Below are 18,947 nucleotides of genomic sequence, written 5' to 3'. Positions count from 1 at the left end.
AGATTGTACATATATATATGCATAACTCGGTCACTATGGTGTACAGCAGGGACTGACACAACACTGTAAATCAACTATACTTTCATAAAAAGAGAAAAGAAAGCACTGTTTTAACATGAGAGAAATACAACACTAAGGTTTTATTTTATAAAACAACAAAAAATTAAAGTATTTGCATTGACTTTGAAGGAATTTATAGACTCCCCGAAGCCCATCCAAAACTTTTGGAAGGACTACAGATGACGAATAAAAAAAACAAAAACAAATAATACAACTTGTTCAGAGAGAAAAACAGGTCTTGGATTGAGTCCTGGGGAGTAAGAGGTGGGACCATGCAGAGGTGGGACAGGAGGGAGTATATAAGCCTTTGAGAGGGAGTAGAGGAAATCCAAAAGAGAGTTATCAAAACGAAGAGAAAAGTGTTTCAAGAATGGGAGATAAATGTTGCTGAGAGGGCTAGGGAGATAAGGACTGAAACCTGTCCACTGGAGCCGGCAACACCAGTGACCTCTAGGAGGTCTAGGACGGTACTTGCGAAAGGTTAGAGCACTTGGGAAGAGGTGCTCCCCGCCCTTCTGCAGAAACTGGAGTGAGGGAGAGACCCTGGATGCAGACGTGGCCTGATGTGCAGACTTGCGGCTGTTGCAGGTGTTCTTTTATTTATTTATTTTTTTAAGGGCTGCACTTGCGGCTATGGAAGTTCCCGGGCTACAGATCAAATCCACAGCTGCAGCTGCCAGCCTGCACCACAGCCACAGCAATGCCAGATGCCAGATTCAAGCAACGTCTAAGAGCTATGCCCTGGCTGCAGCAATGCTGGATCTTTAACCCAGTGATCAAGGTCAGGGAGCGAACAGCATCCTCAGGGACACTGAGGGTCCTGCTGAGCCACAATGGAAACTCCGAAGGTGGGGCTTTTAACCTGCTGAGCCACAGTGGAAACTCCGCAGGTGTTCCTTCTTGATGGTCTGTATTTTTTCAGTGAACTAGGAGGAAAGGCAATGGTGGGGGGGAAGGCACTCGAGAGTAAGCGTAGAAACTGAAGTGAGAGCGTACTAAGAGGACTGTTACTTATTTGGGGTTATGTTCCAGGGTTGGTTTTAAAGAGTAAATAGGAGGGAAGAGTTGGGCTCAGCAGGAACCGCAGTTTGGGCCTGGAATCATTGTATGCCAGGAACCAGTAAGCCTTCTTCTCAAGACTTGCTCCACTCCTTTTTTTCTTCATCCTGGGCTTCTCCTTTTCTGGCCCATCTTTCTCCTCAGCCTATAAACATGCTCAAGTCTTTCCCAGTGACTCAGCAACTCTTCCCACCAGTGTCCAAATTCTCGTCTTTCCATGCCTCCGTAGCAGGAAACTTTTGGAAGTGTTCTACTGCTCTTTTTCTTCCTATAATTTTCCCTTGCTTGGTTGTACGTTGCTTTATCTTGGGGATTTGAGCTGCTTCTTGAAGTCTGGAGCTCTTCAGGGTCTTTTAAAACTCTAAGGGCATTGACAAATGCATGCTGAGTGCCACAGTGGTACGTGCAACAGCCAGAAGCCAGGGGACCCCTTCCCCAACCCTTGCAGGATTTTAAATAGGTATGTGTTCTAGATAGTTCATTTTGGAGGCTGAGTGGAGGATGGATTTGTCTGAAAGACACTATTAGGAGGCTGCGGTAATAGTTCAGGCTGGAAAGGATGGCTAGAACTTTTGCTAGTGGGAATGGAGGTAGAGATTTGAGACTTAAGGAGGTGAAATACAGATGATTAAATGATCGGATAAAGCAAAGGGCTGAATCAAGAATGACTCACACTCAAAGTTCCCTTTGGGGCTTAGTGGGTTAAGGACCCAAAGTTGTCTCTGTGAGGATGCAGGTTCAATCCTTGGCCTTGCTCAGTAAGTTAATGAGCTGGCGTTGCCTCAAGCTGCAGTGTAGGTCACAGATGAGGCTCAGTTCCAGTGTTGCTGTGGCATAGGCCACAGCTGCAGCTCTGATTTGATCCCATAAGCCGTAGGTACTGTGGTGCCAACAACCGAGGGAGAGGCTGCTATGAAGGTAGAGGATGAGTTCAGTTTTAGACAAGCTGAGTTTGGGGTACCCCTGTGATATCTAGATAGAGTTGCCTGGCAGGCAGTTGGCTATTTGGGTCTAACTTGTGGAAGAGGATTGGGCTGATGAGTACTGATTTGGGAAGTGAAACCGTGAGGGTGGAGGTGATCCCTAAGAGTGGAAGGAGAAGAGCTGTGGGCTTCAAGTGGAGTCTTGCATGTAAGGCCAAGACTCACAATTGGTGACAATTAAGGATGCCACTCAAGGAGGCAGGGGCCTTATTTACGGAGACATGAGAAGTGGAAAAGTGTACTCTTCTGGAAACCAAGGCAGTATTGATATTCTAGAAGGTGGGCGATATCTGAGGTGTGAAATGAAGCAGAGAGATCCAGAAAGATATAGTCTGTAGAATGCCTGCTGGATTTGGGAGGATGAAGGTTTTGGGTTACTCCTGCCTGGCTGAGCAGGGTGAGGAAGGGTGTGTGTGTGTTGGGGGGTGGGGGAAGGGGAAGCTCAATCTCCTAGTGTTGAGAAATGAGGAAGTGGTGACTGCTGGAGAGACCACTGTTTAAGAGGTCTGTATGAGGGGGAGAGACGGGCTTGGAAGCCAACTGGAGAGGACATTTAGAGCGGAGGGTGGGCAGGATAGTTTTGTTTTGGGGACTTATGTTTGGGAAAGGCTGAGGGAAAAGAGTCAGGAGCCAAAGAATCTGGAGAGGTGGGAAAGGAGGCTTTAAGGGCCCAAGGCCTCCGAGGGAGCTTCTTAGAGTTTGCCCAACACTTCCACACTCCTTATCTCATTTAATCATTTGAACACCGTCAGGGTGGAATCAAACCGTGAGACTGAGCCCAGGGGTGGGGAAGAGAGAGCTGTAGATCCATCTCAGTCCAGTGCGTGGTCCAAGCCAAAGGGTGCGAGGAAGTGCTCGGAAACCGTCCAGCTCCAAACAACCTCGGGGGCCAGGAGCAGCGTGTTCCAGGCTCTCTATAAGGTGACATTGGTGACTTGACTTGGGATGTGTGCTGCTCCAAATGAGGTGTCACCAAGTGTCGCGTACCAAAGGTGGTAGCTCCCCCCATTCACCCCAAGAAGTGTCTTTAAATGCTATGAACCAGAGCCTGAATGCTCCCTGCCCCTGGCGAAGCGTGCCCAAGTGCAGTGCACCAGAGGTCGTGGTCTCCTCCTTTCTTACGCTTGAGCAGCTAGGAATTCTGTTAGCCGTAAGGTGAACGACAAAAAAATGGCCCTGCTCCAAGGTCACGGGCAAGGGAGTCTCAGCGCCAAAAGATGGCGGGCGCGTCATCGAAGGGTCTCCGCGAAAACCAGACTCGCGATTTGTACATCCGGCCGGGGCCCTGCTCAGAGATAAATCTTCTGCGGAGGGAAGTATTTAATTTACATCCAGCGCTGTCGGAAGGAACTCCTTACCGCTAGAAGCGGTGGAATGGAAGCGTGGGAACTTTCTCTTGGGTACACTTACTAGTCCTCCGCCCGAGGCCTGGCGCGCGGAGCCGGTGGTTAAAAGAGAATTACAGCTTTTTGCTTGTTTTTTTTTTTTTTTTTTTTTTTTTGGATTGGGGAGGGGACTACTAAGGAATGAAAGGGACCTGGATTGGGAGCCACAATCTGGCTTCCTCTCTAGCATTTTCGTACAAGGTTCCTCCGTGACCTTGACTCTGGGCAAGTTAGGTTAGGCCCCTCGCAGGGACTTAGTTTCCCTCTTCATAAAATGCGGACTTGGACTGTGAGCTGGTATTTGCACGGCCAGGTTGGTAAATTCCACCTCCTACCGCCAAAAAAAATGCCGTTCTCGCTTAGTAACACCCCGCACCCCAACCTCGAGCCCCCCTGTAGTGCCCTCCCTCCCCCTTTCTTTTCTCCTCCCGCCTGGGGGTGAGGGAGCTAAAGGGGAGGTGGTGGGCGTGGCCCGAATCTCGGCCCGCCCACCCACCGGTCCCGCCCACCCACCGGTCCCGCCCCTCCTGACGTCCCCTTTGCGCCCCTCCGCCCTCGGCGTTGGATGAGGCAATCACGTGACCTCACATCCGGCGCGGGAGTCCCGAGCTCCCCGTGAGCGCTCCCCCGCCCGCCTGCGGGCTCTCCCGGCAGAGCGATCCAGGCGCCACAGCGGAGGGGAGGGGGGTTCGCTACGTCGCTGGCGGCGAGAGGCCGTTTGGGAGTGCAGACCGCCCCCCTCCCCTGCCTGCCTTCCCTTGCCGCCCGCCCTTGTTCTCGCCCTGCTCCGGCTGCACGCCGCAGCCGCGCGCGCGCCGAGGAAGAGAGCGCGGACGCCCCTGCGCCCCGGCTCGGCCCGGGCCCCGCCGCGGCGCCTCCCTCCCCTAACCCCGAGCCGCAGCGCGCGGCGGCGGCGGCGCCTCGAGCTCGAGCGACCCGCGGCCGCCGGCGCTGGCCGAGGGCGATGGGGCTGGGCTGAGGCGAGGCGGCGGCGGCGACAGCGGCGGGCCCTGGCCCCGGCCCCCCGCGGCCCTTTGGCTGCTCCGGCCGGGAGGCCGCCGAGGAGACAGCGCCGCGGCGCCCGGTGAGTGGTCCCGGCTTCCCCGGGGCGCTGGAAGGCAGGGTGAACGGAGCGTGTAGCCGGTGGGTGGAGGTGATGGGGGAGGTTGGAGGAGGTGAATGGTATTGTCGGGGGTGGCGGGTACCAGGTGAGCTCTCGGTCGGCCTCCTCGGGCCGGAATTGGGCATCACTTCTCCTGGAAGGCGTGTGTGCGGAGGGGAGCGCTAAGACTGCGGAATGTCTGTCTGGGACAGGTGAGGCGAGAAGGAGGGCTCCACGTTGTGGGTGTGAAGGCCTGGTTGGGTCACGCCACTTGGGAAGAAGGCGAGTGTGTGTTGGGATTTGGGAGTGGGACGGTCGTCCAGCCCTTTTAGAAAGTTCAGGAGATGGTGAGGTCGAAGGTAAGGTATTAGAAGGGAGCTTGGATGGGTTTGTACGAGTGCTGACTGAGGAATCTTGAATTCGTCCTTAGCCACGGAGTAGTAGAGCTCCTTGCCAATTACCGCATTAAGCTAAGTGAGGCCCAGAGAGGAAAAGTGACTTATGACTTATCTAAGGCCTCTCACTTTGACTCTGTGATAGAACTAGAAAAACCCAAGGCCCTGTCTTCCATTACTTCATGGCCACTCTCTTTATACCCTTTCCTTCTCCCCACACCATGTGCACAGTGCGGTTCTGGTGGATGTGTGATCTCTTTGGGGTGGGGGGAGTGGTGCTGAGGGAATCTAATTGGGGGTTGACAGTAATTCAGAGCTTCTCCATTTGGAAAGATTTTGTGACAGGTGTTTATCATTACCTCTTCCCATAGATCTGACAGAAACATCCTTGGATCTTGGTGTCTGGACATAGGAGGTATGAATCACTCACATAATTAACTACTTTTAATCATCAGTGTTTTAGAGCTATATTTAGCGGTTATATTAGTACAAAACGAATGGGTATGGAGTGGTAAACCTAGAAACAGAAACCTGTGTTTCCTACACATGATCCCAAACTAAATGAGTAGAACATTTGTGTATGTAATGACTATTTTAGCTCTATGAGTCAGGAAGTTAGAATTTTTAAGAAATCTAACAAATGCTGGAAGGTTAAAGATCATTGCAGAATGAACACTGTTCTGAAGGCTTTGTTGCTAAATTGAAGGTATTCTGATTGGAGATTGTCTTTTGAAGGGCAGTTACTTAGTTAAAAGTGCTCTCTGCCCTTGGTTTGAATTCATCCTCTTTACCAAGTCACATGTGTTAATTTTGTTTCACTGGAATATGTGTTGTATTTTGCTCTTAGGAGGATTGTTGCTTGGCCTAATAGGTTATAGTTGCCAAAATAAAGGTATATGGTCATCCCATTCTGGTGACCCTTTTTAAAGGCAAATCAGTTCCTGGAAGTTGCTTGAAATAGCAGGCCTATTAGTAATTGTTATGGAAGTTTGCTTTAGCTACTATCCTTGTTTTTGGTATTACCCACCATTAGATCAGGTGAGGCTGAAACAGCTAAGTGAGATTTTTGAACATTATCAGAACAACAAAGCCTGTTTGAGGTCAGGGAATTGGGTAGGAATAATGATGACATTGGTTGCTTTAATTTATAAGAAGTGCAATTATAAGTAAATACAAATATTAAGTAGCACTTTATTTTGAAAATAAAGTTGACAGGCTTCACTTTGATTCTGGGTTCAAATTATGTAGTAAGAGAGCCTGGTTCTTTGTCCAGGCCAACAAGGAAGCTTTATTTGGGGTAGCTCTGGTTATTAAAATTCTAATTTACAACTGATTTGAGATAAATAGGATAAATTCCTGTGTAGATAGGAAAATGGTTTCGTAGTAAAAGCAAAACTCAAGTACGAGAATGTCTAAACGCTACTTATTCTCTGATGAGTTTTCTGTGACCTGTCCCACAGCTCACAGCAATGCCAGATCCTGGATCCTGGACCCACTGAATGAGGCCAGGGATCAAACCTGGATCCTCACGGATACTAGTTGGGTTCCTTACCCCTGAGCCACAATGGGAATTCCTAAAGACAGCATTCTTAAAACGATTCACAGTGGTATGCTAAAAGAAGATAATCGAGTGTCTGACATCTACCACCAGAGGCTTTGTTCCAGAGATGGAATGTATTCTGAATGTGCTATATAGCCCATCTGGTTAAATCTGGATCTAAGAGTTAGCTGATGGGATTTAGTCTTTGGTTTTGGAACGTAGTTTGTGTGAAATGAAGCCATTTGGCCGGGTAGAGAGAGTAAATCTGTAGTCATCAAAACTGTGTTCTAATTAATCCCCTTAGTCCAGGTAACCTGCAAAAGCACGGAAGTTATCCTTAGAGTCTTACTTGAATTTTGTTGATCTTCATATTTTGAGAGTAGAGAAATAACAGAGGATCAGAATTGGGCCCTAGGAGTTGCCGACGTGGGGCAGTGGTTAACGAATCTGACTAGGAACCATGAGGTTGCGGGTTCCTTCCCTGGCCTTGCTCAGTGGGTTAAGGATCTGGTGTTGTCATGAGCTGGGGGGTGTAGGTCACAGACGCAGCTCAGATCTGGCGTTGCTGTGGCTGTGGTGTAGGCCGGTAGCTGTAGCTCCGATTCGACCCCTAGCCTGGGAACATCCATATGCCGAGGGAAGCAGCCCTAAAAAAAAGACCAAAAAAAATTTTTGTATTAGTAAGATTAAATGTAGCGATAATGTGAAATGTCATGAATAAATGGTAATTGGGAAAAATAGCCACTGTGTTAATAGTGAGTTGAAAATGGGTTTTTGGTCCTCAGTAAGAAGGGAGAAAAGTGGGATGAGGAAAGGGGAGAGCTGTTCAAATAATTAAATGTCCAAGGCTGAGGAAAGTTGAGAATGGAGCTCACTGAAGTTTCCGTAGAAGAACTCTCCAGAGAAAACTATCCCAACACCAGACCTCATAACATCTTAAACCCAAAGCCTCCTGTTGAGGCCTTTGGTAGGTCTGAGATGGTAAAACATTAACTCAAAGAGCAAACTTTGAGCCTTCCTAAATTAAAAAAGGACTTAATGTACCACAAGGTGTCTCCCTAAGGGAAGAGCCATGTAGACTTAGGAAAATGGACCTCCCCAGATGCGCATTCTTTTGAAGTTACAGGGGAAAATGCATCTTTTACCTCTTCTATCGAGAAAGGCCACTGATACTAGGATGAGCTAAGACTGCAGGAAGAAGGACCCTGTGTTTGAAGTCTGATTTTTGTGAGATGGGATGAATGAAGTGAATTGTAATTAGTCTCTGGATCAAAATTTCCCTCTTGTTGACTCTCTCATTCATTGTGAATCTTGCTTCTGTATAATCTCTTGTCACTCAGATGCTAGTTAGGTAAGAAATAAAATTTCCAAGAAAAGTGAATTAACTGTAAAGTAGAATTTCCTCATCATGTGATGTGGAACTTGCTGATGTCTGTATAATCTTGATCAGAAAATTTTTTTTTTTGCTTTTTAGGGCTGCGCCTGAAGCATATGGAAGTTCCCAGGCTAGGGGTCCAGTCAGAGCTACAGCTACCAGCATATGCCACAGCCACAGTAACGCCAGATCCACTCCATATCTGCGAGGTGCACCACAGCTCACGGCAATGCCAGATCCTTAACCCACTGAGCGAGGTCAGGGATCAGACCCGCAACCTCATGGTTCCTAGTCGGATTTGTTTCTGCAGCACCATAACAGCAACTCCCTCTCAGAAATTTTTAATAGAAATATTTATATCTGTTGTTGGGTGGTGGCGGTGAAAGTTCTACTTCAGTGATGGCAAGCTAGTTTAATTGACTCCTATTTTATTTAGTTTATCTTGTTTTTTTCACAAAGGAATTTGTGAACTGAATATTGAAATAAAGAGGTATGAGATTGGAAAATAGGAATTCCAAGTGGTTGTAGGTTGTTTGGACTAGAAACTGCCGTCTGAGAAGTAAGTGACAGTGTGGTGGCAAAGAAGTCTTCCCTTAGTTGGGTCTTCTTTTCACCCTTATCTTGCTTTGTATTTTAGTACTGACATATCATAAATCCTCAGTCTGTTTTGTGTGTGTGTGTTTTCTATTGAGAACCAATTTTTAAGGATTGCTTTTGATCACTTGACTGAGTACATTTTTAGTTTATTTTTAAAGTTAGTCATGGAATAGCTCCCATGTGTGTCTAGCAGCATACCTATTGCTCTCTTTTTCCTATTCATGAAGTAAGATGAAAAATATGTTAGTAACTTAACTTTGATAAAAGACAAGTGTTTTGGTTCCTAATTCTTTCTGAGCTGAGTAAAGCGAAATCCCCTTTTATGTAGAGGCTTTGGGCCTAAATTCTCATTTAAGGTGAAAATCCTGTGTAGTTGAAATTACGTGTGAAAAAGTTGCTTAGGAAGGCACTAGTTCGAAAACTGGTTAGCTGACATATTGTTCTTCAATTCTCAGAGCTGGTTTTTCCTTCAGCTGTTAGCATAGGTTATTTTTTTCCCCCTTTTCAACTGCACTCTCGGCATATGAAAGTTCCCCAGGCCAGGGATCGAATCTGAGCCACATTTGTGGCCTACGCCACAGCTGCAGCAACCGGATTCTTAACCCACTCTGCCAGGCTGGGGATCGAGCCAGTGCCTTCACAGAGACAAGCCAGATTGTTAACCCACTGCGCTACAGCAAGAACTCCCTAGAACAGGTTACTTTTTTGCTGAGCGGGAATCATAATCGGTTATGTGAGATTTGAAGGGTGAATGGGGCTTTAAGTCGACTGAGGAACAGCAGATTTAGTCTCCATTGCCTTCTCACTCTGGGACAAGGATGTAAGGGCATGTGTCCTGCCACCATGATTTAGAGTATTTTCCTGGAGTTCTGTTGTGGCTCAGTGGAAACTAATCTGACTACCATGCATGAGGATGCAGGTTTGATCTCTGGCCTCGCTCAGTGAGTTAAGGATCTGGTGTTGCTGTGAGTTGTGGTCTGGGTCTCGGATGCCGGCTCAAATCCCTCGTAGTGGTGTAGGCAGCTGCAGCTCCAATTCAACCCCTAGCCTGGGAACTTCCATATGCTGCAGGTGTGGCCCTGAAAAAAAAACCAAAAAACAAAAAAAAAAACCCCCAAGAAGCTGCAGTCCAGTCTAGATGAAGATTAGATGTGTGCATGTAACTATTCTTTAAAAAAAGTAGAATGTTTTCCCCCTCGTTTTTCTTTTCCAGCGCATATAGTTGGATTGACATCATTCAATCCAAATATGATGTGATTCCATGGTGTGAATAATGGAGAAAGAAATTAGCTATTTATGAAAATCTGCAGTATCCCTAGGGTTATACTTGATATTTTTTTACCACACGGAGAGCCTTGCATAATTGACTTAACAGTCATGCCCTGGGAGAAGGCATGGTGTATTGGTTAAAATGTGACCTCAGAGCCACATACAAGTGATTGTGAATTCCAGCCTCGTCATTTAATAGCTCTGTGGTCTGGGTCAGGTTACTTAAGCTTTTTTAGTTTCTTCATTTGCCGAGTGGAGGTAATAGAGCCTACCTTAGAGAACTGTGACGGTAAGAGGCTGGGTAAATGCTAACTTAACATTGTTTGTTCATTTTGAGCATTTAACATGTTCAAAACAAGTCGCACTTGTGTGTATATATGTGTGTCATGAGAAAGCGTGAGGGGTGTGGTTAAGGATTGCTTTTTTTAAGTGGAGCAGCAGGCATTAATGACATACTGTTAAATTTAGGCTTTTCATAGCAAAAATACCATGATTTAGCATCTTTGGTAGCAACATCCTAAAAAGCTCAAGATGTTAAATTCCTGTATCTCATGTACAGTTGATGTATATTTTTATCTTTCTCTTTTTGTCTCTGAGTGTGGTTCCCCCCCCCCCCATGTTACTGTTACCTGTTGTTGCTTTTTCTGGCTGCATTACAGAATTTAAAAATATGTTTCATTATGTTTATTTAATAGGATTTTATATTCCCTATTTTCACTTAGAAATTCTGATTAGTGAAATGTGCCTACATCTTTTCTTTAAAAAGAAGACTTAAAATTTCATTTTACTTCTGTGGCCTTTGGATTGATTTCTTTAAATGTGAGTCACTGGTTCCTCAGAGACCAAAGATTTTTCATCAGTCTCTAAATTATGCTTTAGTTTCTTAAGTCATCAGTTTTCTTGGATCATTTATAATTTCTTTTTGTCCATGGTTGCCTAATGTTTCCGTTTAAAACCTTTTTTCCTTATTATTTTCCCAACCACCAGAGTTGGAGTTCTTACTTACATGCTGATGATAATAATATAAATCCATTTACTAAGAAAAAATGTAAAGTACTATAGGCAGGTAGCCTAAGTAGCACCTAATTATTTGAAAGGCTAATCTAGCAAATTGTTAGTTAAAATAGATTTTTATTTCATGGGAGCTTTTGATATGAAAATATACTTTTTATAGTGATCAGCACTGTCTTAGAGTTGGTGAATAATTTTGAGCTAATCCATGATTTTCTGCTTGTTTTTGTTTTTGTTATTGTTTTGCTTTTTAGGGCCACACTTGCAGCATATGGAAGTTTCCCGATTAGGGGTCGAATTGGAGCTACAGATGCTGACCTACGCCACAGCCACAGCAATGCAGGGATCCAAGCCTCTTCTGTGACCTACACCACAGCTCACGGCAACACCAGATCCCCGACGCCACAGCAAAGCAGGGATCCAAGCCTCTTCTGTGACCTACACCACAGCTCACGGCAACACCAGATCCCCGACCCACTGAGAGAGGCCAGGGTTCGAACCTGCATCCTTGTGGATACCGATTGGATTCATTTCTGCTCCGCCACAACAGGAACTCCTCTGTTCAGTTTATGGTGAGAAGAATAGAAAAACTTGGAGTTCCTGCTGTGGCATAAGGGGATCTACGGCATCTCTGCAGTGCCAAGACCTGGGTTTGATCCCTGGTCCGGCACATTGGGTTAAAGGATCTGGTGTAGGTTGCAGCTAAGGCTCTGATCTGATTGATTCCTGGCCGGGTTACTCCATATGTTGTGGGGTGGCCAAAATAAATAAATAAATAAATAAAAGAAAAACTTAAATTTTGTCAGGTTCAGAAGCATCTTAATGTGTTTTTTCTCCCAAATCCTTTCTCATCTCTGGTGTAGCCCATAGTGAATGACCTTTCTCCATGTTCCTTTAAAAGTTGTGGCAGTTACCAGTTATTGTAGTGCATAATAAGAGTTGTGATTTTATAGGCAGTAAGGAAGGAGGCTGGGTTAAGGCCTCTTGGATGAGCCCTAAGGTTGTGTTGGCACATCTAACTGTTCAATACTTTTTGATTTCCTCTTTGTACCAGGCACAGGGCTAGATGGTGGGTGTGCATTGCTGAGTGAATTCTGCCCTCTTAGAGGTAAACAGTCCAGCAAGGGAGCACAGAGCAGCTGCACTGCACACCAGTCAGCATATATTGTTTGGGAGTGTGGCCCCTTGCCATGGCCTTGGGTCTCTTTCGCATGAGAAAACTTCAGACTCTCTGTCACAAACAAGTTAATCCATGTCTTTATCATGTCACACAAAGTCTTTCATCGTAATCTGATTCTGTTCCATCTTTTTTAGCACCATTTCCAGCCAGTTTGAGTAACTTGTATTTCCTGACATTTACTAGCATTTCTCACTTTAGCACTTCTGCGTATGGTAATTCCTCTACTTGGATTCCTCCCTATTTCCCCTCTTTTTACTGCCCGTTTGCCTGATGAGCTTCCCACCTGGCAGGTCTTAGTGCAGGGGAGAGTTCTTCTCTGAGTCTTTTCTTCGGTCCCTGGCCCTCCTCTTCGTCCCTGCCTGTGCCTCTTCCTGGCCCCCATGCGCCTGCTTTACTGCAGCACACGACCACTTTGATGTTGGCTTACTTAGTTGTCTAGCCTAGATTTGGCTTCTTGAGGTTAGAAATTTAATCTTTGTAATCTCCAGCATTTAGCACATATTTGGCACCTGTAGACAGTGACATTCTAACAAATGATTTTTTATGAAATGGGAAGTAGTGATAAATCATAATGATTCTTACTAGGATGCTAATTTAATGTTTACAGGTTTATTTTGAAATATTAGGGTACTTGGACAACATCTTTATTTTCTCAATTAATTTGCCTTTTTCTAAATCAAAAAGTGGTCTGGGGTTAGATTTTAGGATACTGCTTGGTTAGGATAAAAGCACTGTTTTAAGTTCATTGGTGAACATGTTGGTGAGACTCTGTCCATAGTCATGAAAACTTGACTTTCATTGGTCTCTAAAACAAATAAACAAGGCTTTTCAGTCAGGAAGAGTGGGCGATCCATAGGATTGCCATAGCACCAGCTCCATCTGTGCTGCTCCTATGCAGGCGTGGATGGCGTGAGGAAGTGGAAGCACTTCAGGGGCGCTCAGGAGGACTCCCAGACTTTACCCATTCCTCACACCCCCTTTCTTGCCCTAATTCGTTCAGCTGTGCTGCTGAGTGCTGGCCTGGTTCCCAGCCTTTAAGGATTTTAGTCTGTAAGCCCAAGATCATGGGACAAATGCTCTGACACACAGAGAGGAGGGACAGAGGTGGAGAAGGCCTCTGCTGGGAGGGGAAGGGACAGTCAAAGCTTAGTAAAGAAGGTGGTTGGCCAGGGTCTGGAAGGACCAACAGGAGCTCTTCAGCCAGACTAAGTTGGGGAAGGGCATTCTTGGCAGCGGGAACAATGTATGGACAGGAGTGGAATCAGGAATCAGTAGGGCTCTTCGAAGAACTACAAATGGTTCTCTTATAGATGGGATGTAAGATTTGTAAGAGGTGAATGGAAGACGGTGTTAACAGCTAGGCAGGGCCAGATTCTGAAGGATTTTATATGTTGTCCAATCGGTTGTGACTTTGTTCTTGGAGCCCAGTTGGGCCTCTCTCCTGCCTGGTTTTCCATGGTAGGGAAACATATAGTAGCCTTATGCATTGTAAAACTTTTCAGAGTCTTGCTAGTAAGAGGGCTGCTTATCTTTATTTAATCCAGTGTTTTTCATCCATTAATATGAGCAGGCAATGTCTTGACAAAAAAACTATCGTGGAGAGACTTTTACCAATTGTGAAATGCTGTTGGAGACAGTAGGAAGCTATTGCAATTTTAAGCAGAGACATCAGATCTGGTTTGTGTATTGATTAGAATGAGGGAGACTGGAGAGGGCATCCAGACAGAGTTGAGGCAATGCCAGTGCAGACGGGCATGGCGAGGTGGGTTTGGGGAAGGTAGAAATGGTAAGACGAAGTGCCCAGTTGCATATAGAAGGTGTGGGATAGGAAGGAGTCTAGGATGGCTTCCAAATGCCTGGCCCAGCTTTTTAGGCAAGTCCTACTCATTAAAGGAGCAGAGGGAATTGGTAGTGGTGGCGGGAGGGAGGGCAGGTTTTTGGAAGAAAGATGAAATGAGCCTGTTGAATTTTAGCTGTCTGAAAGTACTGGTTGGTGGTTGCCGCTGTCGATGGGCCAGTAGTGCCGCCCTTTGCCCATGATGTTGTTACAAAGAGAGAAGCCCTGAGGATATTAATAGTTCAGAAGAGGGCAAAGGAAGTGGAGGCTTGGGGAATATTAATAAATAAGAAGTGGGTAGCGGAAGTAGAGGCCTGGTAACCTGGCTACCTGCCCCACAGCCCAGGCTAGTGTAACATGAAGTAGAATTCAGCAGAATTGTGGGAGTAAAAAGGTCATTTGTGGGCTGTCTTGGGAACCTAGTCACTATTTTCTTTATGAAAGTGTGTATTTCAAGTATGTTTTGCTTTCAGTTGGATTTTTTAGAAATAGAAAGATGGTGCTGTCTGCATGTCATTCCTTAATTTGTTGGTAAGGCTTCTCAGTATACAGTCACTGCATGCTTGACTTTCTAGGGAAGGTGAAAAATAATCTTGGTTAAGTGAAGATTATTTTTTCCCTGTTTTTAAAAGACAGTGTTGATTGAAAACTGGAAAATAAAGTAGATGATTCCAGAAAAAGTATTTTGTAAACTAGAAATCCCTGTGTAAGTTGTCATGGTTGGCATAGTACCCCAATAGATGGATTTAAAAAAAAAAAAGTCCAATACATGGATTTAAAAAAAAAAAATCCTGAATAATGGATTACAGAGTGACCATAGGAAATGAGAAAGTTCAGATTTCTATGATGGTCATACCAGGAGTAAGGCTATTATCCTCTTCAACAGCAATTTAAAGAGATGTGTTACTGAAATATTTGTTGAATGCAGACTTCAAAGGCTTTATACTTCCTTTGTATGCTGAGGTAACATGAGTAGGTTTCAAACTGGGGAAAAAGGAGTAAAGTGGAAAAAGAAACGCGCATAATTTTAAAAAGCTGATTCAGGTGCCTATCCCTATCAGAATTGTGAATTTGTAGGATTGTCCTTTTTGTACAGAATAGGTTTCCTGGTGACTTTGTGTTTCTTTGTAGTTGAGTCTTCATAATGTTTGGAAGAATGAAATGTGAACCATACTGTAGTATAAGATCATGATGAGTAAAACTAATTTTGTTTTCTTGCAAGCATAATACAATATTCTTGAACTATACTGAGTTAATGAAAAATTTGGGGGTTTGTTGTCAATTAGAAAAATGAACATCTCTGGAGTCTATGACTCCTTAACATGCTGAAAATTTAGAAGTATAATTCTCTGGAAAGTTCTCCTGTTCTCCCCTCTTTTCATTTTTTCCCTTCTCTTTCCTGTCCCTCCACTCCTTCTCATCCTAGTCTTGCCTTTCCACTCTGCTGCTCTATTTTGATATCTTTCTGTGCAAATGATTACTCTTTCAGTATGCAACCGCAGCGTAATGTTTTTTAATACTTTAAGTCAATTTAAAGTCAGCATTGTACTTTGCCAGCAGTGCACTTTACTCAGCTGAAATGACAATGCTATGAATAGTTTTGAGCACGTGCGTGCATTGACCATGAACAGTTGACACCTACTTTGAGCACATGCATGCATTGACCACTGCATCATCGTGGTCACTTGCCAGTTGCAACAGTAAGGTTTCATCTAAGCTGCATCCTGATTTTAGCTATGCTAAAATGTGGAAAATATGAGTCTTAGAATTAATGAATGTTAATGGTTTCAAAAGACCATCTTTTAAATCGCTGATTGAAATGTCAAACAAGTTGTTAGGGATTCGGATTAATAGCATCGCAGTTTAGAAGAAATGGTCACTAATTTGCATTGAAATGGAAGAACATTCATGCATATATTGCTTAAAAAACCTCTTACCTCAGAACTTGGAAGTATAATTTTTTATTGAAGTATAGTTAATATGCAGTGTTTTATAAGTTACAGGTGTGCAATACAGTGATTCATAATTTTTAAAGGTTATACATTGTTTACAGTGTTATAAAACATTGGCAGTATTCCCTGTGTTGCACAATATATCCCTGTAGCTCATTTTATACATAATAGTTTGATACCTCTTAATCCTTTACCCCTAAAAGTGTAACTTTTAGTTTGGGAAATTAGGCTTACACAATTTGGTTTACTTTATGCAAGGTGTTACTAGAACTCTTGATTTGTCAATTCATATTGCATTAATGCCCATAACACAATCTTTTGTGCTTGTTTAAAAATACTCATTTCAACTAGGTTTTTGTTGTTGTTTTGTTGTTGTTTGTAAGTATCCATTCTCACTCCCAGAAGAAAAAAAGTGCAGAACTTTTATACTTCATTTCATAAATCTAACAATGCAGAGGAATTTGAAGAAACTTAGTGGTAACATCCATGCACAGGGAACATGTGACACGTATTTCTAATTGAGATTGTTGGATCAAAGTATGTGAAGTATGTGTGAGGTTTAAATTTTCATATACTGTCAGTTGGTTTTTCAAAAAGCTAGTGCAGATTCATTCTTAACAGCGAAGTGTGAAGATGCACCTTATCTTTTTTTTTTTTGCTAGTTTAATGGGCAAGTAATGTTTTATCAGATAATTTCACTCTTTACCTCATCTTGCTCTCTAATAGGATCATGTTCTCTTAAAATTGTTAACTGTTTCCCGCTTCCTGGTTCTGCAGCATTGTAAGATCCCTAAATTCTAGTTTCAGATGATTGTGAATTTGGGAATAATTTTTATAAAGGGAATAATACCTTCCCCTTCCCATTATCATTTGTGTTAATTACGTCTTATTTTTCCATTGAGACATATGAAACAGAATTTCTCTTATAAGCAAATCCTACTTATTAGGGTTTCCACTGGTACTAAAAAAAAAAATCTGTATGTAATTTCTCATCTTTAATCATTATTGGTCAGTGATTGCCCTGTTAAGCCTTGTGAAAACTGTCAGTCTTTTTCTTACCAATACTGGAACGTCATCTAGTGGTGAAAGAGTGCAACAGCGGGCCATGTATGCAGGCAGTACTTGCATAGGTCAGAAACTTTCACTGTTGGAATGAATCATGAATTATAACCGTCTCATTTTAGTGGAGAAGGTGAAACCAAGATGGGTAAAGAAACTTGCAAAATAGTACATGTTAAATTAATTGACATTTAAGAACAGATTAAAGCTGACTTCGAGTCCTGTACTATTTTTTTTTTTTTTTTTTTTTTTTTTTTGTCTTTTTTGCCTTTTCTTGGGCCGCTCCTGCGGCATATGGAGGTTCCCAGGCTAGGTGGTCGAATCGCAGCTATAGCCGCTGGCCTACACCAGAGCCACAGCAGTGGAGGATCCAAGCCGCGTCTGCGACCTTCACCACAGCTCATGGCAACGCCAGATCGTTAACCCACTGAGCAAGGGCAGGGATCGAACCTGCAACCCCATGGCTCCCAGTCAGATTCGTTAATCACTGCACCACGGGAACTCCGCCTGTACTCTTTTCATTTGTTTTTGTTTTTTTGTTTTTGTATTTTGTATTTTGGCGTAAAGTTATACATCTCCTGTTCCTAATATAGGAGGAATAGGAAATGAAATGGAATGGAAATGGCATATATGCTCATTTAATACCTACAGGTGAATTGGTTTGATAAAATTATTTGGAATTTGCTGCTGCTTATTGCTCTTAACACTGGCTAGAGCTTTCCCTCAGTGGAGCCAGAATATGGAAGAGATAAAAATAAAAATAGTCAACTCTAGCTTACTAGAGATGTACTCATTAAAGGAGCCTTCAAAATGGCTACTCTCCCTTGCGTGGAGTAAAATAACAATAAGAGCAAGATCCTGGCAGAGAGACTTGAATGGTCTGATAGAGCACAGTGGAGTGCTTTGGAGGTTCCTACAAGTTCTGGCCCACAGTTGGCCATGTGTGGTAGAACTAGAAGTCTGTTCATACACTCAGTCTTCTTTCTTTCTTTTTCTTCTCTTTTGTATATATATGGTAAAAAGCATTCAAAAAGCACTAAAGTCTCCCTCATTCCCATGCCAATAACCTGTCACCCCTGGTGGCCACATCACTAGTTAACAGATATATTCAGCCTTTGGTTATCCCAGGGGCGGGTGCCAGTTTTCCACTTTGGAATATTCACTCTTTAAGACTGGTCTTATCGCAGTGATCCTTTCTACTGGTTTCGGTTGTCTGCTGTAGCATTTTTCGTAATAGATGGTAAGATTTTGAAATCAGTCTTGCAGTTATAACACTTTCATAACTCTCAGTCCTTGAGTATGGAGTTTTAGAAAGTCACATACATGAAGAAGATTTAAGGGGAAGTGTAAAAGTTTTAAGGTCAAGATAACTTGAACATAAGTAAAAAAATTTTCATTCATATTAAGTAGACAAACTTAAGTATGCAAACTTAATTATGTTGTATATAAATGATTTTCTTTATCCATTTCTGTTTTTTTAATGAGGATAATAAAACATCCCAGTTTTTACTGATTAAATACTATATAACTGACTGTAATACTCAAAGCCATTATTTTGTCGAATGATAGTCTTACCACATGGAGTTTCTCTGAATAAAAGGGTTGATTTCTTTAAATAGTATATATAATAAAAATGATAAAAATGTATGCACATATGCTATAGTGCAGGCTGAGTGATAACTCCTAATGTTCTTAATTTGACGCTAAAGCAGATAATTGCAATATCTTTCCTAATTATAACTTATTTTATTATAGCTATCTCATTGTTTTGTAACATACCAAAATGTATAATTATACAAAGACTGTACTTCACAAATGTAAATACAATTTTGGTTTGGTGTATATTGGATACAATGGTCTTCCTTAAGCCTAAACACAGAAACAAAAGCATGTATTATAAGAGAAAGTTCAAGATGGGAAGTGATAAAATGGGTATTGAGTAGAGCTTTGTTAAAATTTAGCTGGTATCCTTGTAAAATTTCCATGTATTCATTAAATTATATTATGTCATTCTTATTGTTAGGAGCTGACTTGAAGTGTTAAGTTGTTGCCTGCAACAGTTATCACAGTTTGGTTACTGAAGTTGGGAGATGGAGTTTTTTTTCAGTTTTTTACACAAATATTGTATAGATATTAAAATGAA

The 18,947-nt window shown here is 43.2% G+C and overlaps 1 protein-coding gene across 10 annotated transcripts in view; it reads left to right on the top strand.

The window, feature by feature from the left end:
• The first annotated feature begins 584 nt into the window (after positions 1-584).
• ATP13A3 (ATPase 13A3) overlaps positions 585-18,947 on the top strand; it is an 88,166-nt gene continuing 69,803 nt past the window's right edge. For 3 of the 10 annotated variants that reach the window (XM_084987538.1, XM_021070071.2, XM_003483301.5), the window contains exons 1-2: positions 4,493-4,571; positions 5,356-5,399. The gene's annotated coding sequence lies outside the window, so the exon portion shown is untranslated. Of the gene's footprint in view, positions 649-4,079; positions 4,152-4,254; positions 4,348-4,488; positions 4,572-5,355; positions 5,400-9,952; positions 10,055-18,947 lie in introns of those variants that run through there. The other 7 variants (XM_084987532.1, XM_084987531.1, XM_021070069.2 and 4 more) reach the window with 7 other exon arrangements.

Source organism: Sus scrofa, chromosome 13, assembly GCF_054392235.1.
Source record: "Sus scrofa isolate SSC_HxYL_T2T_F1_AM1 chromosome 13, Sscrofa_HxYL_maternal_Yorkshire_Landrace_v2.0, whole genome shotgun sequence".
Lineage (NCBI taxonomy): Eukaryota > Metazoa > Chordata > Mammalia > Artiodactyla > Suidae > Sus > Sus scrofa.
Note: the sequence above shows the minus strand (reverse complement) of the source record. Positions and strands in the feature narration are given on the sequence as shown.